The following is a 22,056-nucleotide window of genomic DNA, read 5'->3' on the forward strand; positions in this document are numbered from 1 at the left end:
ACATCACTCTTCTTCCGCACAGGGGAAGATCAATACCTGCAGAATAATTTAGGTCCTTGTAATTACAGGGTTTTGGCACTTTTGCCTGCAGGTTAAATGGCAGTCAAAGATGAGTTAGAGATTTTATTTTTTCTGAAAACCCCCAAACATTTGTTTTTGCCTCTTTTCCAACAAGAAGTGATCTGTGATTCCTGACATTTTTTGACTTTCTTGCTCTGTTTACTGGTGGGGCTGACCAGGGTGTGTGTGCAGGATTAGCTTTAGCACCATTTATTCCAAGACACTGCATTTTCTTAGCTTCTCACCCTTTCCTACAATCACTTCTGTTTAATGTAACAGTAAAAGAAACAGTCTGTGAATGACAACAGGAGTGGGGAAAGGCCTTTCCAGTGATGGGGCTGAGCTCCCTTTCAGAAGGACTGGCTGATGGGAGAGCCTGCAGCTTCCAGACTCAAATAGCAGAGCTCCAGCAGATGCACTGGAGAGCCTTCTGCAGAGTTGCTGCTGCTCATGAGCTTGAAGTGGTATCTTGGAACTCTGACCTATATCAGCTGTCATTGTGGATTAATCTATACCCTGGCCATATAATTGCCATGCTGCAGTGACTGATCTCCTGCATGCTCTCTGGGGGCATGCTCACATTGAAAATTGTATGTTATGGTAAATGTTTAATCTTGTATTACAGGGAAGAATAAGTTGGTTTCTCAGCTGGTTCTTCCTTGTTAGAATACCCAGAACCTCTCAGAAATCTGATACCTGTCTAATATCTGATGCTTACATCAAACAGGGTTTTTCTTGTCTTTGGAACAATGCAGTGGCTTCAGATATTTAGTTACCTGACATGACTGTACCTTCGTCTGGAGGGACTTAGGGTGCTGGGAAATAGAACAAGAAAAATTCTGAACTACAAGAAAGATATATTGCTAGTTATTACCAGTGATGACAATTCACTTAAAATCCCTGACTCACCCTTACAAATAGTGCTTATGCTCCTGTCTTACATTTCAATTGAAAAAAACCCAGCATCCCCAGCATCATCCAAAACCATGCCCTATACTGACAGAGGCGGAGGTGTGCCACCCAACAAATAACAAATACAGCTGTCAGCAGTACCCAGAACCTATAATTTTTAAGAGGTCTGTCATCTTGGAATTCACCAGACCAAACCACGCTTAGCTGGGAGACCAGATGAGATAATAAACTAGCTACAGACTTTCCCTGCTGTGGACAGCTGGTAAAGTCATTTAATTTTTAGCTGGAGATTTATCTGTAGGCTTTCACTTAAATATTCCAGAATCTGGAAGCATAGAAAAGGATTGTATCTATCTAAAAATCTAAATATAATCCTTACATATTTTAAAGAAGGGCAACTTACTTCTGAGTCAGGGGATTTGCAAGCTTGCATTGTTCTCATAAAATATAGATTGCTCAATATATGAAGTTCACAAAAGAACTGATGGATGGTGTGGGCCATGTAACCTCAGAATTTCCATGTGGAATAGGAAAAGAATCTTTCAGGGAAAGTTATTTCTTGGAAACACTTGAATTTTCTGCAGCTCTCTACAGTTATAAGACAGACAACTAATTGGTTTGAATTTTGAGCATTTACTTGCCCAAGAAAATCCACCCTGATCCTTGTTTTCACTGAAACATTGATTTTGGGATTATTTTGGATCTCCTTTAACTAGGAATTCCTAGGACAGAATTTTCGAATAGATGTATGCAACACGTTGAGGAAGCAGCGTTTACCCAAGTCCCTCGAGTCTAAATCAAGGCATTAGTGATTGCTGTAATAACAAAGAAAGGTGCATCCCCTCTTGGCAAATTCCTGTTTGCTTATCTCATGTGTGGCTCTCTGGTGTTTTATTTGAAGAGCATTTATTGATTGTTCCTCATTAACAACCACATTGTATTGAATGAAAAGAGTCAAGCCTTGTTTGATGTACTGCCCTCAGACCCTTAAGATTACAACATCCATCCTGGTGGTATTTTTTTCCCATTGCTCTATTCATTAGTTTTAATGTCACTTTGAAAACTACATGATTGGAAACTAATTGTTCTTAGTTCATTTTTCTTTAATGAGGGAAAAACTCTAATATAGTAAGGAACATAGCAGCTCATCCAAATTGGCATGGCTAATATCCAGAGACGGGTATTTCTAACCTGATACTATCTTACTGAGACAGCCCAATGCAGTAGATGGTGCCGAAGAGACTATAGGAAATTCCCTGGGGGACAGCTGTTAACTTCATTCAGCGATTGACTTTTGCCCTGAAATAAAAGAGTTTTTTGTTCAATTTAATGCTATTTAGGTTAACAGTATGTGTTCCTTTCTTTCTCTCCCTTTCCCTTCCTTTCTCTCCCTTTCCCTTCCTTTCTCTCCCTTTCTCTCCCTTTCCCTTCCTTCCTTCCTTCCTTCCTTCCTTCCTTCCTTCCTTCCTTCCTTCCTTCCTTCCTTCCTTCCTTCCTTCCTTCCTTCCTTCCTTCCTTCCTTCCTTCCTTCCTTCCTTCCTTCCTTCCTTCCTTCCTTCCTTGTTTTTGGTTTTTTGTTTTTTCCTGCTGAGAAGTTCATCTCTTGATAGAGCACTATCAAATTTCCCTTCTACACCAGCAGCACAGGCTGTAGTTGTGGCCACCTCTCTGTCCCTATCCTGTTCTGTTCTGAACTCAGTGCTAAATCAGTTTTATTTCTACAGCCTCTCCATTTACACGTACCTTGCTGTTTTGGAGGTCTAGATGTTCTTAAATTCCCAGTCAGCATAAACACAAATACTGCATTTTCCTTTTCTGATTACTGGTGTATTGAAAGCTCTCATCACTCCTTCTTTTAGCTAAAAGCCTCCCTTATTTTTCCTCCTGCCAGTAAACACAAGCTATTGATAATTTTGGTTCAACACAGTACTCTTTATCTGATTGTATCTATTTCTGATTGATATGTCTATACTTCCGCTTTGACACATCTAGCAGAGTATTGGCTATATAACTGAGGAGAATGGTACAAGCTATAATGCAACTTGATCATTATGTAAACAGATCGTAAGCCCAAGAAGTGGCATTTTAACAATCAGCTAATTTAACTGAAACTTAGAAATAATTGGGGAGATATGACCTCTGCTTGAAGAATGTAGTCCGGCTCCTTTAGCATAACCATAATTCTGCTGCCTGACTCATCAATTCCCGTGCTGTCTGTTGTTCTCTAATACCGTACACATGCATCATGCTGCACTGACGCAGACGTAGTTTATTAAGCTGCTTTCATCTCTGGAGAAAGTAAATGCTACTGCTGATGCTTGCTGCAAAGTCATCTATATCGGCTAAAAAGGTCCTGCTCTTGTTGTCATATTATGTACCATAATCCTTCAGAGCTCTGAAAAGAGAAGGTGCTGCTAGCTACTGGCTATATTGAAAACGGAGCTGTTTTGGAATTGCCCAGTATGCATTTTGGGATATATTTATATATATACATAAATAAATTTAATCCTCAGCAAAATGTCTCTTCTACAGCAATAAATTCTAAATTTATAATTCCACCTTGTTAACATCAGTGGGACTAAAGCACAAATTTGTATGAAAGCGCTGCCTGGTGTGGGTAGATGACTCCATCCCATGCCATGTGAGTTCTTCAGCCCTGATACATTAAGCAGATGCACCTTGTGGAATGATTGTTCTCGCTAAGCCTACAGCAAACTAATTGCATTTTGCTCCCCACTGTCAGGTCATTTCTTTCTTATTTTGTTTTTAGTGGGAAATGTCAAAAAACCAGATGGTGCCTGACGAAGGGCAAGATTGTGAGATTTTGTCCAAATAATATCCCAGAATATACATGTCTGAACAGGCAATTTATTTATATATGACTTAACCATGCATTTCTGTGAGCAAATTCAGCACCTGCTGCATTTACACTTAGATACAAAAATTGTCCTTCAGGGGCTCAGCTGAAGTCTCCAAGATGCTTTCTAGCCTTAAAAATTGTGGGGAAAGCTGAAGAATGTGGCCTCTGTGTAACAGGACACCTTGCTGTAGATGAGCCTTTGGGCTAATCAGTCTCCTGCCCTGTTCTGTGGCAGCTTGAAGCAGCCCTGATCTGCACGCCGACCCTCCATGTTATCTCATCGGCTCATGCAGATGGCAGATGATTTCTAACAGAGACACGTCCACGTGTGGATTTTGCTAGCTGGATTTTGCAGGAAGGTTTCCTGGCTCGCTGTTCTCACCGAAAAGTCTCTATTTCTCATCGTAATAAGATCTCACTTCTGGGAGCTGCAGCTGTTCCCAGCATCCATCAGTCTTTGAATTCCCAAGTCAACAGAGGCTGTGAGACAGCTCATTTAATGAAAACCAGTTCAGCTCCAGAGCAGTATCTCGCACCAGAGGCTGTGCTTGTGCTGATTTGGAGCTCTCTTGGAGGGAGACCTGAGCTAGGATCCACTGTTCATCACATTTCAGGAACTAGCTCTTATTTTTAAGGGGCTCCTGAGCCAGTCTACTCCATGGTACCTTTAGAAAGCTGGTAAGAAAACTGGTTTGTACATACAGCAGACAAAATGTGCACGTGTCTAGGTCTGAAGCACAGATGTGCTCCACAGCTCCTTTTTGTGTGCAAGCTAGATGGTCATTCACTGGGAAAAGGGGGGAATGTGTGGCCTTCAGTGCCTGCTACGCTTTCTGTATGTATAATAGGCTTTGTCTCAGCCTAAATTTGCAAATAGCCTGAAATGCTGCCTTTGACCAAAAATGAACCACCCTGTTCATCTTCCTGGGCTGTTCAGTAACATGGAAGCCATGGAAGCATGGAATGAAGCCCTGAAAATTGAAGTAAAAAATGGAGAAAATTCTTGACAAGCAAGCAGCATTAACAATAGTGCCCAAATTGCACAAATCGTCATATTTTAAATGATCTACGGCTTTTACATAAATGTTATGTTATTTAAGTATTTTGTAATGGAGTTTGAATAGGGTAAAATTCCTTGACAGAACCACTGGGTAACACACACAAAATCAAACTAAAAAGAGTGGTTAGATTCCAGTATCTGCCCAGTTCCTCAGGACATGTCAGTGTTCATGAAGGTGCTTGCTCGTCACCTCTGGAGAAGGAGGCCCTCTCCTGACCATTAGGGTGGAGGCCTTGTAGGCGGCATCACTCCCTCTCCACAGTCATTCCCAGCACCGAGGTGGAAGGTCTGCCTCAGGTCTGTCTTGAGGTGCTTCTGAGCATCAGCCTCTGCTTCACAAGTTGTTAACAGCCACCAGCTGAATGTTCCTTGTGTAGATTGTGCTGTATCATCAGATATAATAGCATTAACAGGTCCTAATAATGATCCACTCAGCATCGTATCCTGGTCAGGCCTGTATCAAAATATTGTGAAGCCTATTGATACATCATGGTCTTTTGCAGTGGATGAAGGCAGATCTACTGTAGACCCCTGGCTTAGTATCAGAGCAAGCTTTGAATACCCTGAGTATTTTCACCTCCGCACAAGGAAGTTTATCTGATGGGCATGTACAAAGAGACACACACTGATGGATAAACAGTATTCCTGCTGTGTCCTGTTTGGGAGCTGTAATTATTACTCAAAAAATTTCTGGATAGCCTGCTGGGATGATATTTAATGTTACCTCGTGCACAGGAACTGATTAATTGAATGCCTCTATAAGTAGGCAAGACATTTCAATAGGATTTTGTTGTTTTGTCTCTGCTCTATTGGGTACTTTGGTGGGTCTTTTTAATTGCTCTACTATGTCATGATCATTTGTGTCTAAGGAAGAGGGAGGAGATCTAACCCTTCAAAGTCTGTCTGAGACCATGCCTTGGCTTCTGTCAGAGTGTGCACTGCCTCAATTAATGCATATCCTGGAGGTTAGTTCTTAAGCTGATGTGACTGAAGATTTTCCTCCCCATCTAACCCGTACGTCTGATTAGTGAAGCCATTTAAAAGGACCCTCTGTCACAAAGGAAAATGGTAATCGGGGCACTTTAGCCTCAAAATCCATATGAGCACATCTGAGCTCTCTCCTCATGTGGCAGTCAGGATCTTGTTAATCAAGATGGGTTAATGGAAGGATGAGTTTGGACCGCTTGTGAGTTAATCCACAGCAAAAATCTAAATTAGCTGTCTGAGTACTGAGAGCATTAGGATATTTTATAAACTTTTAAACTGCTCATGCACTGCCTGTATTATTCTGTTTTAAATCAGTGTCATGCAAATCAGCCCCACGGGAGGAAAAAAAGGTTAGTTAGATCCTGATTTCTCACCTGCAGTTGAGCTTAAATGGTGTTTTTCCAGGACTGATTTGCTGTCCTGGAGGACAATCTTGTAAACTGGGCTAACTTGGTGTGATTTTTGCAGCTAGTGGAGTACAGTAATTCAGATCTGCATCCATTTATGCTATAGGAAAGGAAGAACATTGGTGTGGTTGTTTTTTTTTTTTTTCATTTTGGTTTCTTTTTCAGTGACCTTCATTCTACAGGGGAAGTATGTCTACAAATAACGACAGGTAGTTTGTAGCTCCCAGAATATCAGTATTTCTGTTAAAACATAAACACTTCACACTTTCAAAGTGTTTTCTGGTGTCTGGCTGCCTAACATTAGCTTCTAGCAGCATTCATGCAAGTGGATCTGCCCCTCATTGTGTCAACTCTAATTCCTCTGTTAGCTAACCAGCATTGTCGTCTTATGGTCCGTAACCAGAGGTGTGCATATACATGCTGACTTCTCTTTCCAGTACATCTCAACCACAACTGAAAATTACCCACACACATAGAAAAACTCATCAGATGAGAAAGTCCTATTTTCCCTTTCCCCTTGTACTCCTTAAATATCTTAATTAATCTCAGTGGAGAAAAAATAATAATCAACACTTAAACAAGGAGGTTTTGCTTGAGACCCAGGGGGGATATTTTTTAAGCAGCTCATGATGGCTCAATCATGTGAAACTCATTTGAACTCAGTGAGAGCTGCATGCTTAAAACTATGCAAAGCAGTTTGTAATATGAGCATAAAGCAATGTATAAACTCTAGGTATGAATGCTGTCTGCTTTCAGGTTGTTTTTTATCCCACATCTTGTTCGTCATCTGCTGAGATGTTTAGATGGGAAAATGTCAGAATTTATAGTGTTTTACTGCAGGAACCTTTCCAAGTAGAAAGCAAAGGTAACAGCTTCTGCGAAAATTTTCTGGTTTCACTCAGTATCTTTTCCTTTGTCTATTAACTCATCTTTAAAATCTTCCAACTGTAGACAAGTAGCATCATCAATTCCTTGATTCCTCAAGTGCCCAAAGAGTAAGTAGCTGCCCTTAAAGTGGCTTCAGAGTATTGCATTCTACTCTGTATCCTGGTATAGCACACTGGACTTCGGTGATGAGTTCTCATATAGACCAGGCAGTTTACGTGAGGTCAGCCACATCAGCATTTTTGTTCAGATTAGAAAGATGCTTTTAGAAAGTGTGTCTCCTGCCTGGCCCCAGTGCTGCACTTTGGTTTTCATCAAGGAGAAATCTCTGTGAGGAACCAATTGGGTCCCTGCAGATGAAGCTAAAGTGGAAGAAGCAGACAGGGAGAATGCAGATGCATCTCAGCCACCTACAGGTGCTCACTTTGCAGAACCAAAACAGAGCAAATCAGATCTAACCCCCAAAACACATGCAGTGTAGGTGTTGGGTCCTCAGCACTTGCTGCTCCACTCTGCAGCTCCCCGCCTGTTGCACCACACTGTTTGACATTATAGATGCTGGCACTTCCTTCCAGAGTCCATTAGTGCTTTGAGTTGGGTTGTGCATGATCTCCACCCTTCTTGAGCATTCCTGATTTAGATAGATAGGTGTCGCTAAACAGGTCACCGTTTCAGCCTTGCGGCCACATTGAACCCCTTTGAATTCCAAACCAAAAACCACTCCTGTTGTAAGAATTGCTGCAGATTTATGCAAGTCAAAGTTAAGATAGATAGAAACTTTTCCTGGGAATTAGGTTGGCAGGAGACTTAATGAATGAATGTGCGGCTCTTACTGACACTGGATACATAATTCAGCAGTCATCCTCCCTGTGTTACAATCATAATTGCTAGCAAGTGGGAAAAACTTATCCATTTAGCTCGTGTACGTTTGTCTTAATTTGCTTCTTTCTCAGTTTTCATGCACTATCTGATTTTGAGTCCCCTGTTGTCAGGTGTAATTAGTTCAGGAGTCTTGGTCAGCAGAACCAAATCACAACATTTTCAAAATCCCTCTTGACACAGTTCTTCAAATCCTTTTGCCTGTGATAGGAAATGCACTTCAGCTAACTGGGTAAATGCTTAACATAATTGAATGAAATCCATCTTTGAATATAGAATACAGAAGTTCAAAGCAAATGGTTTCAAATTGGGAGATTAAAATAGAAATGCTACATAACAGGTCTGGAAGGAACAGGAAAAAATCTCCTTTCATTGTGGTGAAACGCAGAGTTCTTTCAGCGTCCCTTGAAGCAATCCTGGAATTTTTTCATCTTTCTATGTTTTAAGCCACAATGCAGAGTTAATACTATACCAAGTGAGATAATTTATCTCCGTCTGATGGCATATTTCTACTTAATCTACTTAACATATTTCTACTAGCTCTGTCAGCCATAAACACAGCTCTACCCTTCCACGTGTTTGTTTTGCTGCTTGTGGCTGTGTGGTTACCTCTCCCTTCTGTAAGCCTTCTTTCACAAATAATGGCTTAGAGTTCGATCATGGCTTCTCCAAAATGTGTTTTTTGCATCCATCTGATCATGCTGCTGGGAGTATAGAATCCCTTTTTTACACAGGAAATGCATATCGGATGTGCAGCAAAACTATCTGAAGGTATAATATGTAGATTACAACAGTGTCCAGTTGACTGAGGATTTTCTTGGTGATATAAATAAACAGAATTAATATTTTGCATGTCCACAAGTAGTGTAAATGTGTGAAATCCTCCATTCAGGCAGGCTTTGTTTTTCCTAGCCCTCTTCCCACTCAGCATCCATTTAACATTGCACCCTTGGAAGTGGTTCCATCTGGTCTTAATCTTACTCTGTGTCTCTCATGAGCACTTCATACTATTTATGCCAGTATGTACACTAGTGAATGAAACATGCCTGGGAGCAATCTTGAGCAATGGCTGTGGACCTTTCTAACACCTCTGGGCTTGGTAGTTTCCCTTTGGCAGAGCAGGGGCTGCATCCAAGCTGCAGTGTGGCTGGAACCTATCATGCTGGTGTAGCAGCCCTTTGAAGCAGTGCCAGCCCCACACCTGAGAATGCTTTTGCTTCTGGAAAATATGAATGACTGTAACCCATGACCTGGGGATCTTCCCAGGTACTGCTTAATTGACTGAGATAGAGGTAGCTTTATTCCTCATCTGTGGGATATTTTCCAAGGAACATAAATACAAGGCCCTAACTCAAATTGGTGATGCAAGCGTTACGTTTCTCAGAGCTGGTAAGATTTCACATCATTTTTTCATGCTGTGTGGACGTGCAGCAAGAGCAATAGGGGTGTAAAGTACATAGAAGTGAGATGAGATTTCGCATGGATGCTCTGTGGAGCACGAACACTGGCCAAAACTGGATACTTCAATTGCGGAGATCAGCATCGGTGCAGGTGTGGTGTTGAAAGACTGTGGATTTACTTTTTTCTAGCTAAGCTACAGTGCCAAATTGATGTGGAAATGCACTGTGTTGAGACCTAGCGTGAAAAATGGAGAAAGATTTCTGGCTTTGTACCAGAATGAAAGGGGAAAGAAAACAGCCGTATAGCAAATCTCACTGCTTTCTGTTACAAAGTTTTGTTTACTGCAGTTTATCTACTGCAGTGTTACAATCTACTTTGATATTAAATTATTAGTATATAAGAAGAGAGCTCAGTGCAAAAGGTATTGTCTCATGGATGGAGAGTTTGCACTGAGATAACCAAGAAAGTGTAAGCCTTACTTTGCAGCCTTCTTAATGAAGGTGTTTAGTTGTCAAATGTTTCTTATTTTCAATAAGGAATGAAAAGAAATCTTTAAATATAACTCTGAATTCTCCTCCCTTTCAAACCAATTATTTTAACACAGTGCATTTTTAGAATAGTTTCCAGTAATTAAACATATGCAGTGAACCAGAAAGTTCTGACTTAATATTTTGCAAAGATGTATTGTAGTAAAGCGTGTTTGAAGTTAATATACATCAACTGAGATGTATTTAACTTGGGCAAAAGAATTGCAACAGCAGTCAGTTCTGTTGTGTTGCGGTGCTGTTCCACTGAAAAAGATGGTAACAGTAGCTGGTTCTGGTTTTTGCTGACTAAAACAAAAATGCCGGTTGGTTATTGGCTCCTCTCTTTTGGATGCTATCACCTGTGCTCATCGTCTGCTGACAATGAACATGATCAGGTAGATGAGAAAGATAAAGAATTTGGCTGCAATGAACCAGAAGTGAGATCAGTTAATATTCTGCTGTTAAACATCCTCACAACAGGGAGTCTCTGACTCCATTCAAGATAATAGACAATGAAGCTCTAAGACAGGAGCAATTTAAATTACATTTTAATCAACTCTCGGGAGGGAAGAGAGCATTATGTGAAAGCATTAATAGAAAAACAGCAACGTTTCTTATGCTGACTATCATTTGTGCGCATTATGCCTGAACAATCCAATGGATTAACAGGTTATCTTCTAATATATTGAAACACTCTTCTGTGATGCTTTGACAAAATTCCTGCCTTCATGACACCAAGTGATAGCATCAGACACCCGGAGTCTCTGATGGAGTTCTGTTTATAACCTGGTAGAGGAGCAAGGGTGACAGCAGTGAAGACAATGTTGTAACCATCACTTTGAATTTGAATGGAGATGTTTTGGCTTCCTCAGGTTTTTATGCACCCTATCAGTGCTGCTGGAAAAGGCTGTAATCTGTGCCTACACTGTAGACTTGGCCTCGAGCCCAAGGAGTAGGCTGCATGCTCATACCACTTGTTCTTCCAGAAGGAAAACTCAATCAGCAAACATACTGAAGAGAAAAATTGTTTTGTGTGAGGTATCACTGACAGAGACAAAACGGCAAAGTACGCTGTGTTAATCCCGCTTCTCAGGCTGCAAATGGAAACTGCTGCTTAAGAGCAGCAAATCAATATGCTAACTGTGTCTCTAAAAATAAGGTGTGCTACAAATAGAAAATGAATGGAAAACGGATAACGTTGTATGGATTGATCAATGGAAATGTGAGAGAAGACGAATGAAGTGTAACTTGACTTTTCCCTTCGCTGATCAACTTCACGCCCACGTGTAGCCAGTATGGGGAAAGGGAGAGATCACATTAATAAAAATTAACCAAGCATGCTGAACACCTCTCCTCCACAGCCCTAAGGAATTAGTGCAGGAAGGAGAAAAGATGCTTTACATGAAAAAACCTGTACTGCCAAGACTCTTGATTAAGCCGAAGTAGATCCACCCTGTGCCTTACATGATTCACAGGCCCGCCGGTGTGTATTGAGGAGATACTGGAAAAAGGCAAAAACATAAGCGGGGACATCAGTAGTGGGAGAAGGGGTGATGGCTGAGGAGCTTGCACTGAGCTAGAGAAAATAATAATATGGGATGACCTACTTTATGCTCACTGCCATTACTGAGTTTAGTTGCGATAGTGACCAGTGATTTATATGTCATGACTTAACCTCACTGGAGACCCCAGGAGCTATTCTGGAGACTGATTTGGGTTTTTTGCAGTGAAAGAGAGGGAAGAACTTTGCCTCTTAAGGCTTGGCAATGCTAGTGAACTGTGGAGGAGACAGAGCAAAAGCAGACCTCCTCAGCTCAGAGATGCAGTCATGCTGCCAAGTAGAGCTCTGACCAGGATTGGTCTGAATGCCTGCAGCTGTGCCACCTTCCTTTGTGTTCCCTGGTCCTCCTTCCAGAGCGGAGCAGCAGGGTGACTCACCACCACTGCTGGGAGCCATGCACGTATGTCTGAATGAAGCTCTAATGTTCATATAAGAACTCTTAGAGAGCTGGTTACTCTAAATGGCCAGAAACTCAAACAGTATTTCTTTTTCTCCCCAAGCACAGGATGATGGAATGTCCAGGCAGAATCTGTTCTTTTCAAGCAAGGACCTATTTTTCAGATACTATTTTTCATAACAGCGAGTTTTTGGAACACATTTTTCAGTGAAAATTTTGATTTTGTCAGTATTATTTTGTACTAGCCTGTTTAAAACCGAAAACATGGAAGTTTCTTGAGGTTTTGAAGCAAGAGAGAAGCCTAAGGGACATTTCTTTATTATTATTATTATTATTTAATATTCCATTATTCTTAAAACTTAGCTGCTTTCTCTCCTTTTCAAAATTGGAAAGGAAAAAAGAAGTTATGCAAAGACAGTTAAAATCTGGTCCCCCATATCTTTTAGCAAATATTTACCAAGTTCTAACCAGGAGTACGTCTTGGGCAGTTCAGGATTAAGGTGTTGCAGATGGAGCTCCTGCTAGTGCTGGCTTATGCAGGTTGCTCCGGGGGCTCCTGCAGCTCCTACTCATCAGCACGCTCCATCCACACTGGGCTGCCAACCATCTTCCTGCAGACAGAAGGTTTCACCAATGCTCTCCCCAAAGCCAGAGAAGATTATCCGTCTTTCTGTCACCAACTGCAGTCATCACAGCGTAACCTTGTATTAAGATCATCTTGTTTTCATGAAACAGATCCGAGGTAGTGTAGGAGCCCTGGTGCCAGCTCTGTACCCCAGAGGTTCAGCCTTGCACAAGCTTTCTGCAGCCAAGCGTGTTTCTCAGTCTTTGGCAAAGCAGCATGTTTTCACCATGCCTGATATCTCGTTTGTGGTGCTAATAAGAAATGCGGAGTGGTAATTTCCAGGGTGGTAACTGCCCTTTCACTAAGCATTCAATTGTCCTACATGCAGAATCAGTTTATAATTAATCCATAATTGTTTTGAGATGTTGAGTTACATTCTGGGTGGAATAGTTTATTTACTTACTTTCCTAAGACTGAATGAATATAATAAACGCCAATCTGCAACAAGTCAGTGTGGCTGTGCACAGTGGGATATCCAGCTGAGATCAAAATGCATCCAACACGACTGGATTTGGGCTCTGCTTGTTTACCTAGGGAACAGAGAGGGAACTGGGGAGAGGAAGGTCGGAAAGGGACATTCAGTTACATATGTGAAACAAATGGGTGACCTTGCAGATGATGTGTGCAGTTAATCAGATAGCATTTAAACGAAAATCCAGATGATTAAGGGAGGAATGATGCACTGAGAGGGTGTACGAATCAAATTATTCTGCCTGTGCTGTTCATCTGGCTCTTGAAGCTAAGCAACTTTGTTGTTTCTGCATCATAAGGTGATCGTACTCATCTGGTATTTCGGCTGCTTGAAGTGTCCCTGTCTGGATACACAGAAGGCTTTTAATCTGGAATAGCAGGTCATCCCATCTGGTGGTGCCAGATCCACCTTATCTTCACATTGCCTTTGGCAGTAGAGGCAACACTAGTATAGAATCAGAATATTCTGAGATGGAAGGTGACCACAAGGATCATCAAGTTCAACTCATAGTAGTCCAATAGCTTTGAGGCAGCAGCATCCATCAGCTTGGGGCTGTGGCCAGGACCTCCCAGCCATGCTCTGCATGCACAACAATAATCATTTAAAGCACAAGGCACTGGTTACACTGGCAGATAACAGCTTAACCTTCTAGTCAGCTTTCTTTCCCAGATCCTCCTCCCAGCCAACACTGGCTTTTTGTGCAACATTCAGCTTTTAAGTTGCATGTGCTCTTTTTCAGGTGTCATGACAGTAGTTCATGAGAGCTGGGTTTTGCTCCAGCAAACACAACCTGCTGACACATAAAGCATTACCTGTTTCTTTATGCTAATTGCATGCAAACTACTCAATCTGCCTTACTCTGCTGCTTCCTTCTGTCTGATAAGAACTGCAAGTCATGTTCATGGCAGGAAAAAAGACAGAGGTCAAATCTGAATTTCATGTTTCAGAGAGACTGGTACATCAGAAAAGAGCTGGAAGTCAAAGACAACCTCTGCCCCTTCAGTGTTTCTTCTTGAATTCAGAGAGGATTTTTCTCTTCGCTGCGTCTGTGTTTAAAGAAAGCCACAGAAGATGTCAGGAATCACTGAAAAACTTAGGAGAACTTTCAGTCTTGAAGGAGAGCTCTACCAGCTTTCACTGGATGTGCATCTGTACCTCCTTCCTCCACAGGAACCAAGATAGCTGCTCTGGGTTTACACCTGAGTGTGCGAGACGAGAATCACAGTGGAGTTCCACTGACAAAAAAATAAAGAAAAAAGTACAATCGATTTAAAATTAATCTTTCATTTGCTTACCTTGTAATTCCCTCACATTCCTTTTTCCTTTCCCTTTTTCCTTTCATTCTTCCTTTTTCCTTTACTCTTTTTCTTTCCCTTTGTCAGCCAGCAGAATACGGGACAGAAGTGTCGAATATGATATAAAGAACATGATCTTCATACACTCAGAGTCATGTTTCTGTGGTTAAGGTGATTGTTCCCAGTCATTTCCATTTACATGCTGGCATGAAAATCTCGTACAAGGATGAGGATTTTATGTTGAGGTAGTCATGTATCTTTAGGACTGATAAAATCTGTTAGTGTAATCCTTACACAACAGTGCTAAAGTACACTGTGTGATTTAAAAAAACCTCTATATCTTCTGTATCGGTAGGAACTCATATAACTAAATGCACTGCGGTTTAAATTAAAGCGTCAGTGTAGTGACAGTGACGTTGAAAAGGTGGTTGCATAGTCATTCCTTTTTAATGATGGCCCTTCTCTGTAATTGGGTTAATTCCAGATTTATGAGGATTAGAAGAGCCATATACCCTACATTCTTTCTTGGAGATTCTTGTATGAGACTGGAAGTGTTGTGTAATAAAGTGAAGCCATAGGCAGGGGAATGACAGATAAATAATTCTCCCTTTCTGAAATCATGTCTTGTCCCTTCTGGAACACTTTCAACTCGGTTAACATGTCCATCCCTACAGATGGATCACCACATGTTGACCTTGACATGCACCAAGTTACCTTATAACAACCTCCTGCCTTTTCACACATCCAAATCCTGACATCAAAACCAGTTAGGGTTACACTGCAACTAACTGGACGGCAGTGTATTCATGTAGTGAAGTCCCCAGTTCAGGAGACATTGCCGTAGATCCCATTGCAGTTCTCATCTGGGGGAGTCAGGGTTTAATTGTGCACTGCAACAAATGGCTGATGCGTATCCAGTGAGGCTGGTGCAGGGCTGGAGTGTGCAGGCTGCTCATGCATACTGGCATCCAGCGAAAACCTTGTTTGCTCAAGAATACCTTACATTTCTAAAGTAAAACACAGAACTGAAAATACAAAGTGGTGATGAATGTCCAGCGCACATGTGCAGCATGGCTGATAGCGTTGCTTGGTGACAGAGAAGGGATGGCAGAGCCCTGCCAGCAGCCAGCGCAGCCAGTGCAGTTCTTCATCAGAGCTCAGCTTTGGCCCAGGGGAAGGAGAAGGCCCCACAGGCAGAGTTTTAGTGACCACATACACAGGCACACATGTACAGATACATAGGTGTGTTTCTTTTTGGAATGCAAAATGCTATTCTGAATAAATAAGTACATGCACGCCCTTTTTATCTTATACCACACACTTGTGTTTTGCTGTGAGGTGCCTACAAAGGGCTCTGAATAACAACATGTTCCAGCGAGGAAATTTTTTGCATCCTGCTCCTTTGATCACGGTGGCATGGTGAGAAGGAAGCAGACTGTCTTCATTTCTGTAACGAGGCAGGGTGCCCAACTTGACAAGGAAAAACAGTTCTTCCCTACAGATTCGCTTTTCACGACCAAAAGAGCATTAGAACAATTTATGCGTTTGTAAGTGCATTAGAAAGAAGCTTGAAAAGAAAATTGGCAAATTCCTCAGGAATCAGCAATTTCTTCACTCCTTAGCATATTCCAATTACGTGAAAATATAATCTGTTTTCCTTGGTTTTCTTTAGTGTGGTTCTCACAGTTGCAAAGCTGGTTTCATTGCAGGTTCCTCCTGCTGTACATGAAACTGTTAATCAAAATTCGTAATCATGTCACTAAGCAAAAACATTTATTATTGCAACAACTCTACCAAGGCCACAGCAGCTTTAAGCACACTCCTAATAGTCCCCAGCAAAGGGTTTTGGTTCAGACACTCCTGGTCCCAACCAGAGACCTCCAAGACCAAAACCATTGCACATTGCCAAGAGACGTGTGTGCTCTGAAAGGAAATTTACATTTCTGTCTCATAAGGACAAGAAACAGTTTGTATCTCTCAGTTACTCCTAAATATTTCATTAAAATGTTGATAAAGTTGGCTGGAAAGGGAAAAAAAAAAAAAAAGGATTTTTAATTTATAAAAATATAAATAACTACCAAAGGAAACCATGCAACTGCATTGAAGCTCAAAGACCTTTTAGCATGTACTTCTAGCTATTTCTTAGAGTGCAGAAGATTAGAATTAAGAAAAGCTATTAAACTACTGAATACGAGCTTTTAGAGTAACCATAATCTAATAAAAGATTAACCCCTCGCAACAGATCTGTATGTATTGCCAGTAGAAGGTTTTTTACTGATTTGTTGGTGGCATCACTTTCATCACAGGCTAATGACTAGATAAATTAAACAAACTCATCATAAAAGGGTTTCAGAATGCTTTCTCGTGGTAATAAAAATTAAATGCCTGCAATGAAAAGTGAAAATATGAATACACAAGAGAGACAAATTATTTGAAGGGAATCATAAAAATCGTTCGGAGAGTTAAAAGTAACTGCACATACAATGGTGATATCTCTCACCATAATTCTGGCTTCCAACAAACAGAAGAAATATCAGCTTGGCTTTTAAATCATAGTAGCATTAACTGAAGACAATGAAGAATAAAAACTCCACCTTTTAAAGGCACTTTCAATTTATAGGCTGCATTGTCCTGAGACAGGGTGCTGAATCCACTGAAAATCATTTCATGTTTAAAATCCTGACCCATACTCCTTCACCAGAATGATATGCAGCCCCAGTTCTAATTACTTATGATACACAGGATCGATGGATTTACCCTTCACTTGGGATTATCATGGGAGAAAAGAACAGGGCACGTCTAAGCACAAGACCTAGTGAAATATTACCTAGTGCTTCGTCTAGCTAGGAGGTCGGAGGGAAGCTTACATGGCTTGAAAGGTGCTTTTCTGCAACTCTGAATCCATGAGGTTGAATAGCAGCCAACTCTTTTAAAAGACTGTGCAGTAATGAACTGTAAAAAGGGGGCTAGCTGGGTGAGATAGTGTTTTATAAACAGTAGGAGAGAGATTTTGGCCAGCAGACAGACTCCTTCCAGCATTGTGATGAAGCACACATCAGTCTTCCTGCTGGGATGCTTCCCATTGGCATCAACTCAAGCCACAGCACTTTGCATCTTCCAAAGGAGACTTTAACATTAATGACATCAACAAATATAAATTCAGATAGAACCTTTTAACTTCAGATGGCTTCTTTGTGTGTTTTAGTATTACTAAACACAACTGTAATCACCAGAACAGCTAAGATATCTGAAGGAGATGGAAATGATAGGACACAGAAATACAGTATACATCCACAGATTGGTGTCAGGTTCAACCACCTTAGTGAGAACTTCAAGCTGTGACAGTTACTTTGCTGTTAATAATGCAAAATACAGCTCCAAGACTCCCTATGCTGGAGAAGAAAACATAGCCATCCATGCCTGTTTATTTTCCCCTTCCCTGTTTGCTTTGGTCCTACTATCGTCTGTTCCAAAATGACTGCCACCCAAAGCAAGAGGCGTTGTTTCCAATGGTAAGGAAGCAACTGAGTGGAGGTTGGTGTCAGTTGTGTACTCTCTCACTGCAGAAGAAAACCTTTTTGATTCAGTGTGGCTTCTTCCTGACCTTCTGATCACTTTGAACTTTTTCTGGTGGTGACCTGGCTGACAGCAGTGCCAATAATCAGAACCTTTTTTTTAATGCCATCGTATCACAGAGTCACAGAAATGCAGGGGTTGGAAGGAACCACAAGAGGTCATCGAGTCCAACCCCCTGCTGAAGCAGGTTTCCTACAGTAGGTTGCACAGGCAGGCATCCAGACAGGTCTCGAATATCTCCATAGAAGGATGTTCCACAATGTACTATACATCTGTACTGTAAAGAAGTTCTTCCACATTTGTATGGAACTTCTTGTGTTCAAATTTTAGGCCATCCCTGCACATGACCAAGAAGATCCAGACCTCATCCATTTGCTTCCCATCTCCCTTTAGATACTTATGTTAATCAGATCCCTCCTCAAGTCTTTTTTTCCCCTTGCTGTACAGACACAGGTTACTCAGCCTTTCCTCACAGGGGAGATGCTCCAGCCCCTTTATTATCTCTGTGGATTTCTCTGTTTATTGCAGGGGAGCTGGACTAGATGACCTTTAAAGGTCCCTTCCAACTCTTAAGGATTCTGTGATTCTGTAACTTATGTGCCTTTTGGCTTCAGAAGTTTTTTTCATTATCTGGGCTTTCTCATTTTTTTCAAATCCCTTCAACTGAAAGGGATTACCTTTCTGGTCATGGAATGACTTTTGTAAGGTGCTAGAACATATGTTCATATATTTAACTTCATATGTTCACATTTATTAGTTTCTGTCTGGGAAAGTGGGGGAAATTGAATGGAAAAATTCCTTTTGCTTTCAGTGAAATCTAATAGAAGGCTGTTTGTCTCATGTTACCACTGTGCTCTTTGGAACAAGTTTTCTATCATTGTACACCAAAGCATTAATTTATAGGAGCTGAATACAAGCCAGAAAAGGGTTGAGACATCAAATAAAAAAATAGACAATAAGTTGCTGTAAGATCTTTCAGCCTAGATGATGATAAGTGAGTAACCTCTCTAATGACAGATTTAGAAACACAAAGACTCTGATTACCTCCATTTTATCCATGATTGGTCCAGTATATTTTGATTAGCAGGGGGTCATTCAGCAGATCCACCAAAAGCCTGGCCAGCTTCATCAGCCTTCATCAGTCTACTGGGTTCACCAAGTTGGTTGAAAAGCATCAAAGTCAAATCCTTAGATCCCCAGTATATTTTTGTTACTCAGCAGCAACAGATCTTATCTACTAAAACCTCTAAGGGTTTAATTTACTGATAGGTAAGTTATGATTTTACCCCTCTGGAATATTTGAGGCAGAGTATTGGCAATTCCAGCTCTTCCTGGATGCTGTGTCAGCAGTGCTACTTGATATGAAATGTAAACTTGATGATGACCTTCTGTTCAGCAGTCAATTTCATTTATGTTATGCCTGCACTCTCAAATTCCCTTGATTTTATGACACACAAGAGAAAAAAATGGCTCATAAGGATCTTGAATATCCAAATCTTTGTGTTAACTTCTATGTCAAAGCTGTTGGAACTTGAAGGTTTCTAGTGTATACGTGTTCCATAGACCCCCAGCACCTATAGCATAATGACAAAATGCAGCCCTAGAAACTGAGAAAAATGCAAACCTCAAAGCTGCCAAATTAACTAAATTTGTCAGAGAAGCAGTGAAAGCATCTGCAGGCTGAATCTCATGAATTTCATAAGGAAGAGAATCCCCCCAAATTGGGGCCAGGCACATTCCAGATGGCACAGATGGTTTAGCAAGTGACAGATTGGAAACAGAACCCAAATTATGAGCAAGTACATAAACAGAAATCAAAATTTCTCCAATAGGTAGGAGTCAAAGTCTGAAGGGTCTTCAGAAACAATAATAACATGCTAATTTTAAGCCTCCAAAGGTAGCCAACTGCAATGCCAGTGTAAAGATGGAAGATGACAAGTTGTGAGAAGAGCACGCAACTTTAAAGGAGCTGCCAAGCTTGGAGTAGATCCTAAAAAATGAACCCCAAATGCAACTATAATCCAACCTGGAAACTGCAGATAAACAAGTCAAGATTTTGTTAACTCATTGCAAAACTGATCTGAAAGCTGGATGGGAAAAAAAATAAATGGCTTTGTTAATGACTTTTTTTAATCAGACTGTGATTTTGACTGACTTGTATGAGAGCCAATTCATAGATGGGTGAAAATGTGCAAATCATGAAAACAGTAAGTATCCGTGACCATGTGAAGGAAATGTGCGAAACCAATAGGAGCAATGAAAGAATCAGAAGCAAGAATATTTCAATATCAGTAAGGGAGGGAAGGAAATCACACCAGAGCTAACTCACAAAACAACATATGGGGAAAAGTGCGAGGAATCGTAGCTCGGAATTAAACAAAGACTCATTATTGTATATTTCAATACCGTATGTGTTATGTTTAAATTCAAGACAGCAGGAAAATGGAATTAATAAAATAATAATGCTAATTACATCGTAGGAGCATTCTAAGAACCTGTGAGTGTGAAAATACAAACTGTAGGTTTCTGTGTATGTATGCATTCATATCTGTGTGCATACACTCATCAGTGTGCACATAGATATTTATACACACAGATACAATATATATGAATAAGATTTTATAGCTGCATCTCCCTTTAAGCCATTGGCAATCCAGTCATCCTGTTGGTGACAACACTGTCATCCATAACTGGATACCTTGAATACTGAGGGCAGGCTGTAGTTTTTGTTCATGTATGTGACCCAGTGAAGGATTTATGTAGAGCCAGAGTGATGGGGAACATGCTGTGGAACTGGCATTCACTCTCCTGATACCTCCCAGGCTCTTCTGGCATTGTAGAGGAGGAGTATTTTGCTGGAAGAGGGAAATCCAATAAAAGAAGTGATGGCCTGGTCTGTCAGACCATATGGCACAATTAGCTCTTCTGTATGTTCCTTCTACAGGGCATCTATGAACATATTGTCTCCTGTCTGTTAAGGACTTGAGCACATTCACCCTCCTGCAGCCATGCACTGTGAAGAGGCTGAGGAGCACCACAACAGCTCTGCTGTGTCCCACCATGCACATGCATTCCTCTTTGCAGGCTTGTAGTGTCTTTTCATCCCACAGGTTTTGTCTGTGCTTTTATCTGGCTCGGTGTGATAAGCATGCATCCATGGGGAGCCAGATAAAGCTCTGAATTTGTTCTGGAGCTGAGGTTTGGAGGAACTGTCTTACAGCAGAGAGTACTTCATAGTACTTCAGGGCAAAGCTGTATCATAGCTGCACTGTCACCCCACATCAGAAAACATTTTCATCAAAAAACAGTACATGTAGTCTATGAATAGACCATAAGATGTCTATTAGAGAAAATCAAGCAGGAAAAAGTAGCCATCTCTGAGCAGCTGTGCCTCCTGGCCAGGCACGTCCCCTCTATTCATCCTTAACCTGGGCTATCTGCACTACCATCTTGGTGCCTCCTCCCCTGCTTTTCTATTTCCCTGTCTTTCTGAATTTCTTTGATATTCAGGTCAACTCAAACGTGCTCTCAGATCAAGCAGTGGAAAAAGCAAAACTTTAAGTCACAATTATAAATCCTAGATGTGCACTGGAAGTTTCTCCTCATGCCTGCTCCCCCAGCCCCGGTCCCAGCACCACCATTCTTTTAGGACTGACACTGCCTGCCTCCCCTGTTTGCCTGAGCAACAGAGAAAGCTCCTCTGGGGGCAAGCAGAGACCCCCAAGCTTCAGTCTCTGATGTAGAACATCTGCTGAGCAGGCAGGAAGGAGGAAGGCAGCCTTACTGGGGGGGAATACATGTCCTGGGGTACAAGCAGCAAGCCCTTAGCATAATGAACAGGCAGCTTTCATCCGACGAGGGGCAACACGCTTAATTACATGTCTCCAGAGAACTGTAGGTACTGGATCATCCCCTGGAAAGGGAAGGTGGTAACAAAGGTGGTATGACGTGCAGGGGCTGCAGTCCCTTGGCGATGCTGCGGCATGACAGATGTGATGGCACGGCGAGGGCATCACATGGAGCCGCTCCTGCAGTGTGTCCCAGGCACAGCGGGAGACCCTATTAAAATGTGAGATAACTGCCAGCTTTTCTGCAGAAAAAGAAAGAAATGGTGTGACAATTTGTTCAACCCGAGGCTTCGGCAAATGAATG

At 41.4% G+C, this 22,056-nt stretch overlaps 1 protein-coding gene across 2 annotated transcripts in view; it reads left to right on the forward strand.

Moving 5' to 3' along the window:
• Positions 1–22,056, forward strand: part of TMEM108 (transmembrane protein 108) — a 156,641-nt gene that overhangs the window by 100,942 nt on the left and 33,643 nt on the right. The window lies entirely within an intron of this gene.

Source organism: Excalfactoria chinensis, chromosome 2 (genome assembly GCF_039878825.1).
Source record: "Excalfactoria chinensis isolate bCotChi1 chromosome 2, bCotChi1.hap2, whole genome shotgun sequence".
In the NCBI taxonomy this organism is placed as follows: Eukaryota; Metazoa; Chordata; class Aves; order Galliformes; family Phasianidae; genus Excalfactoria; species Excalfactoria chinensis.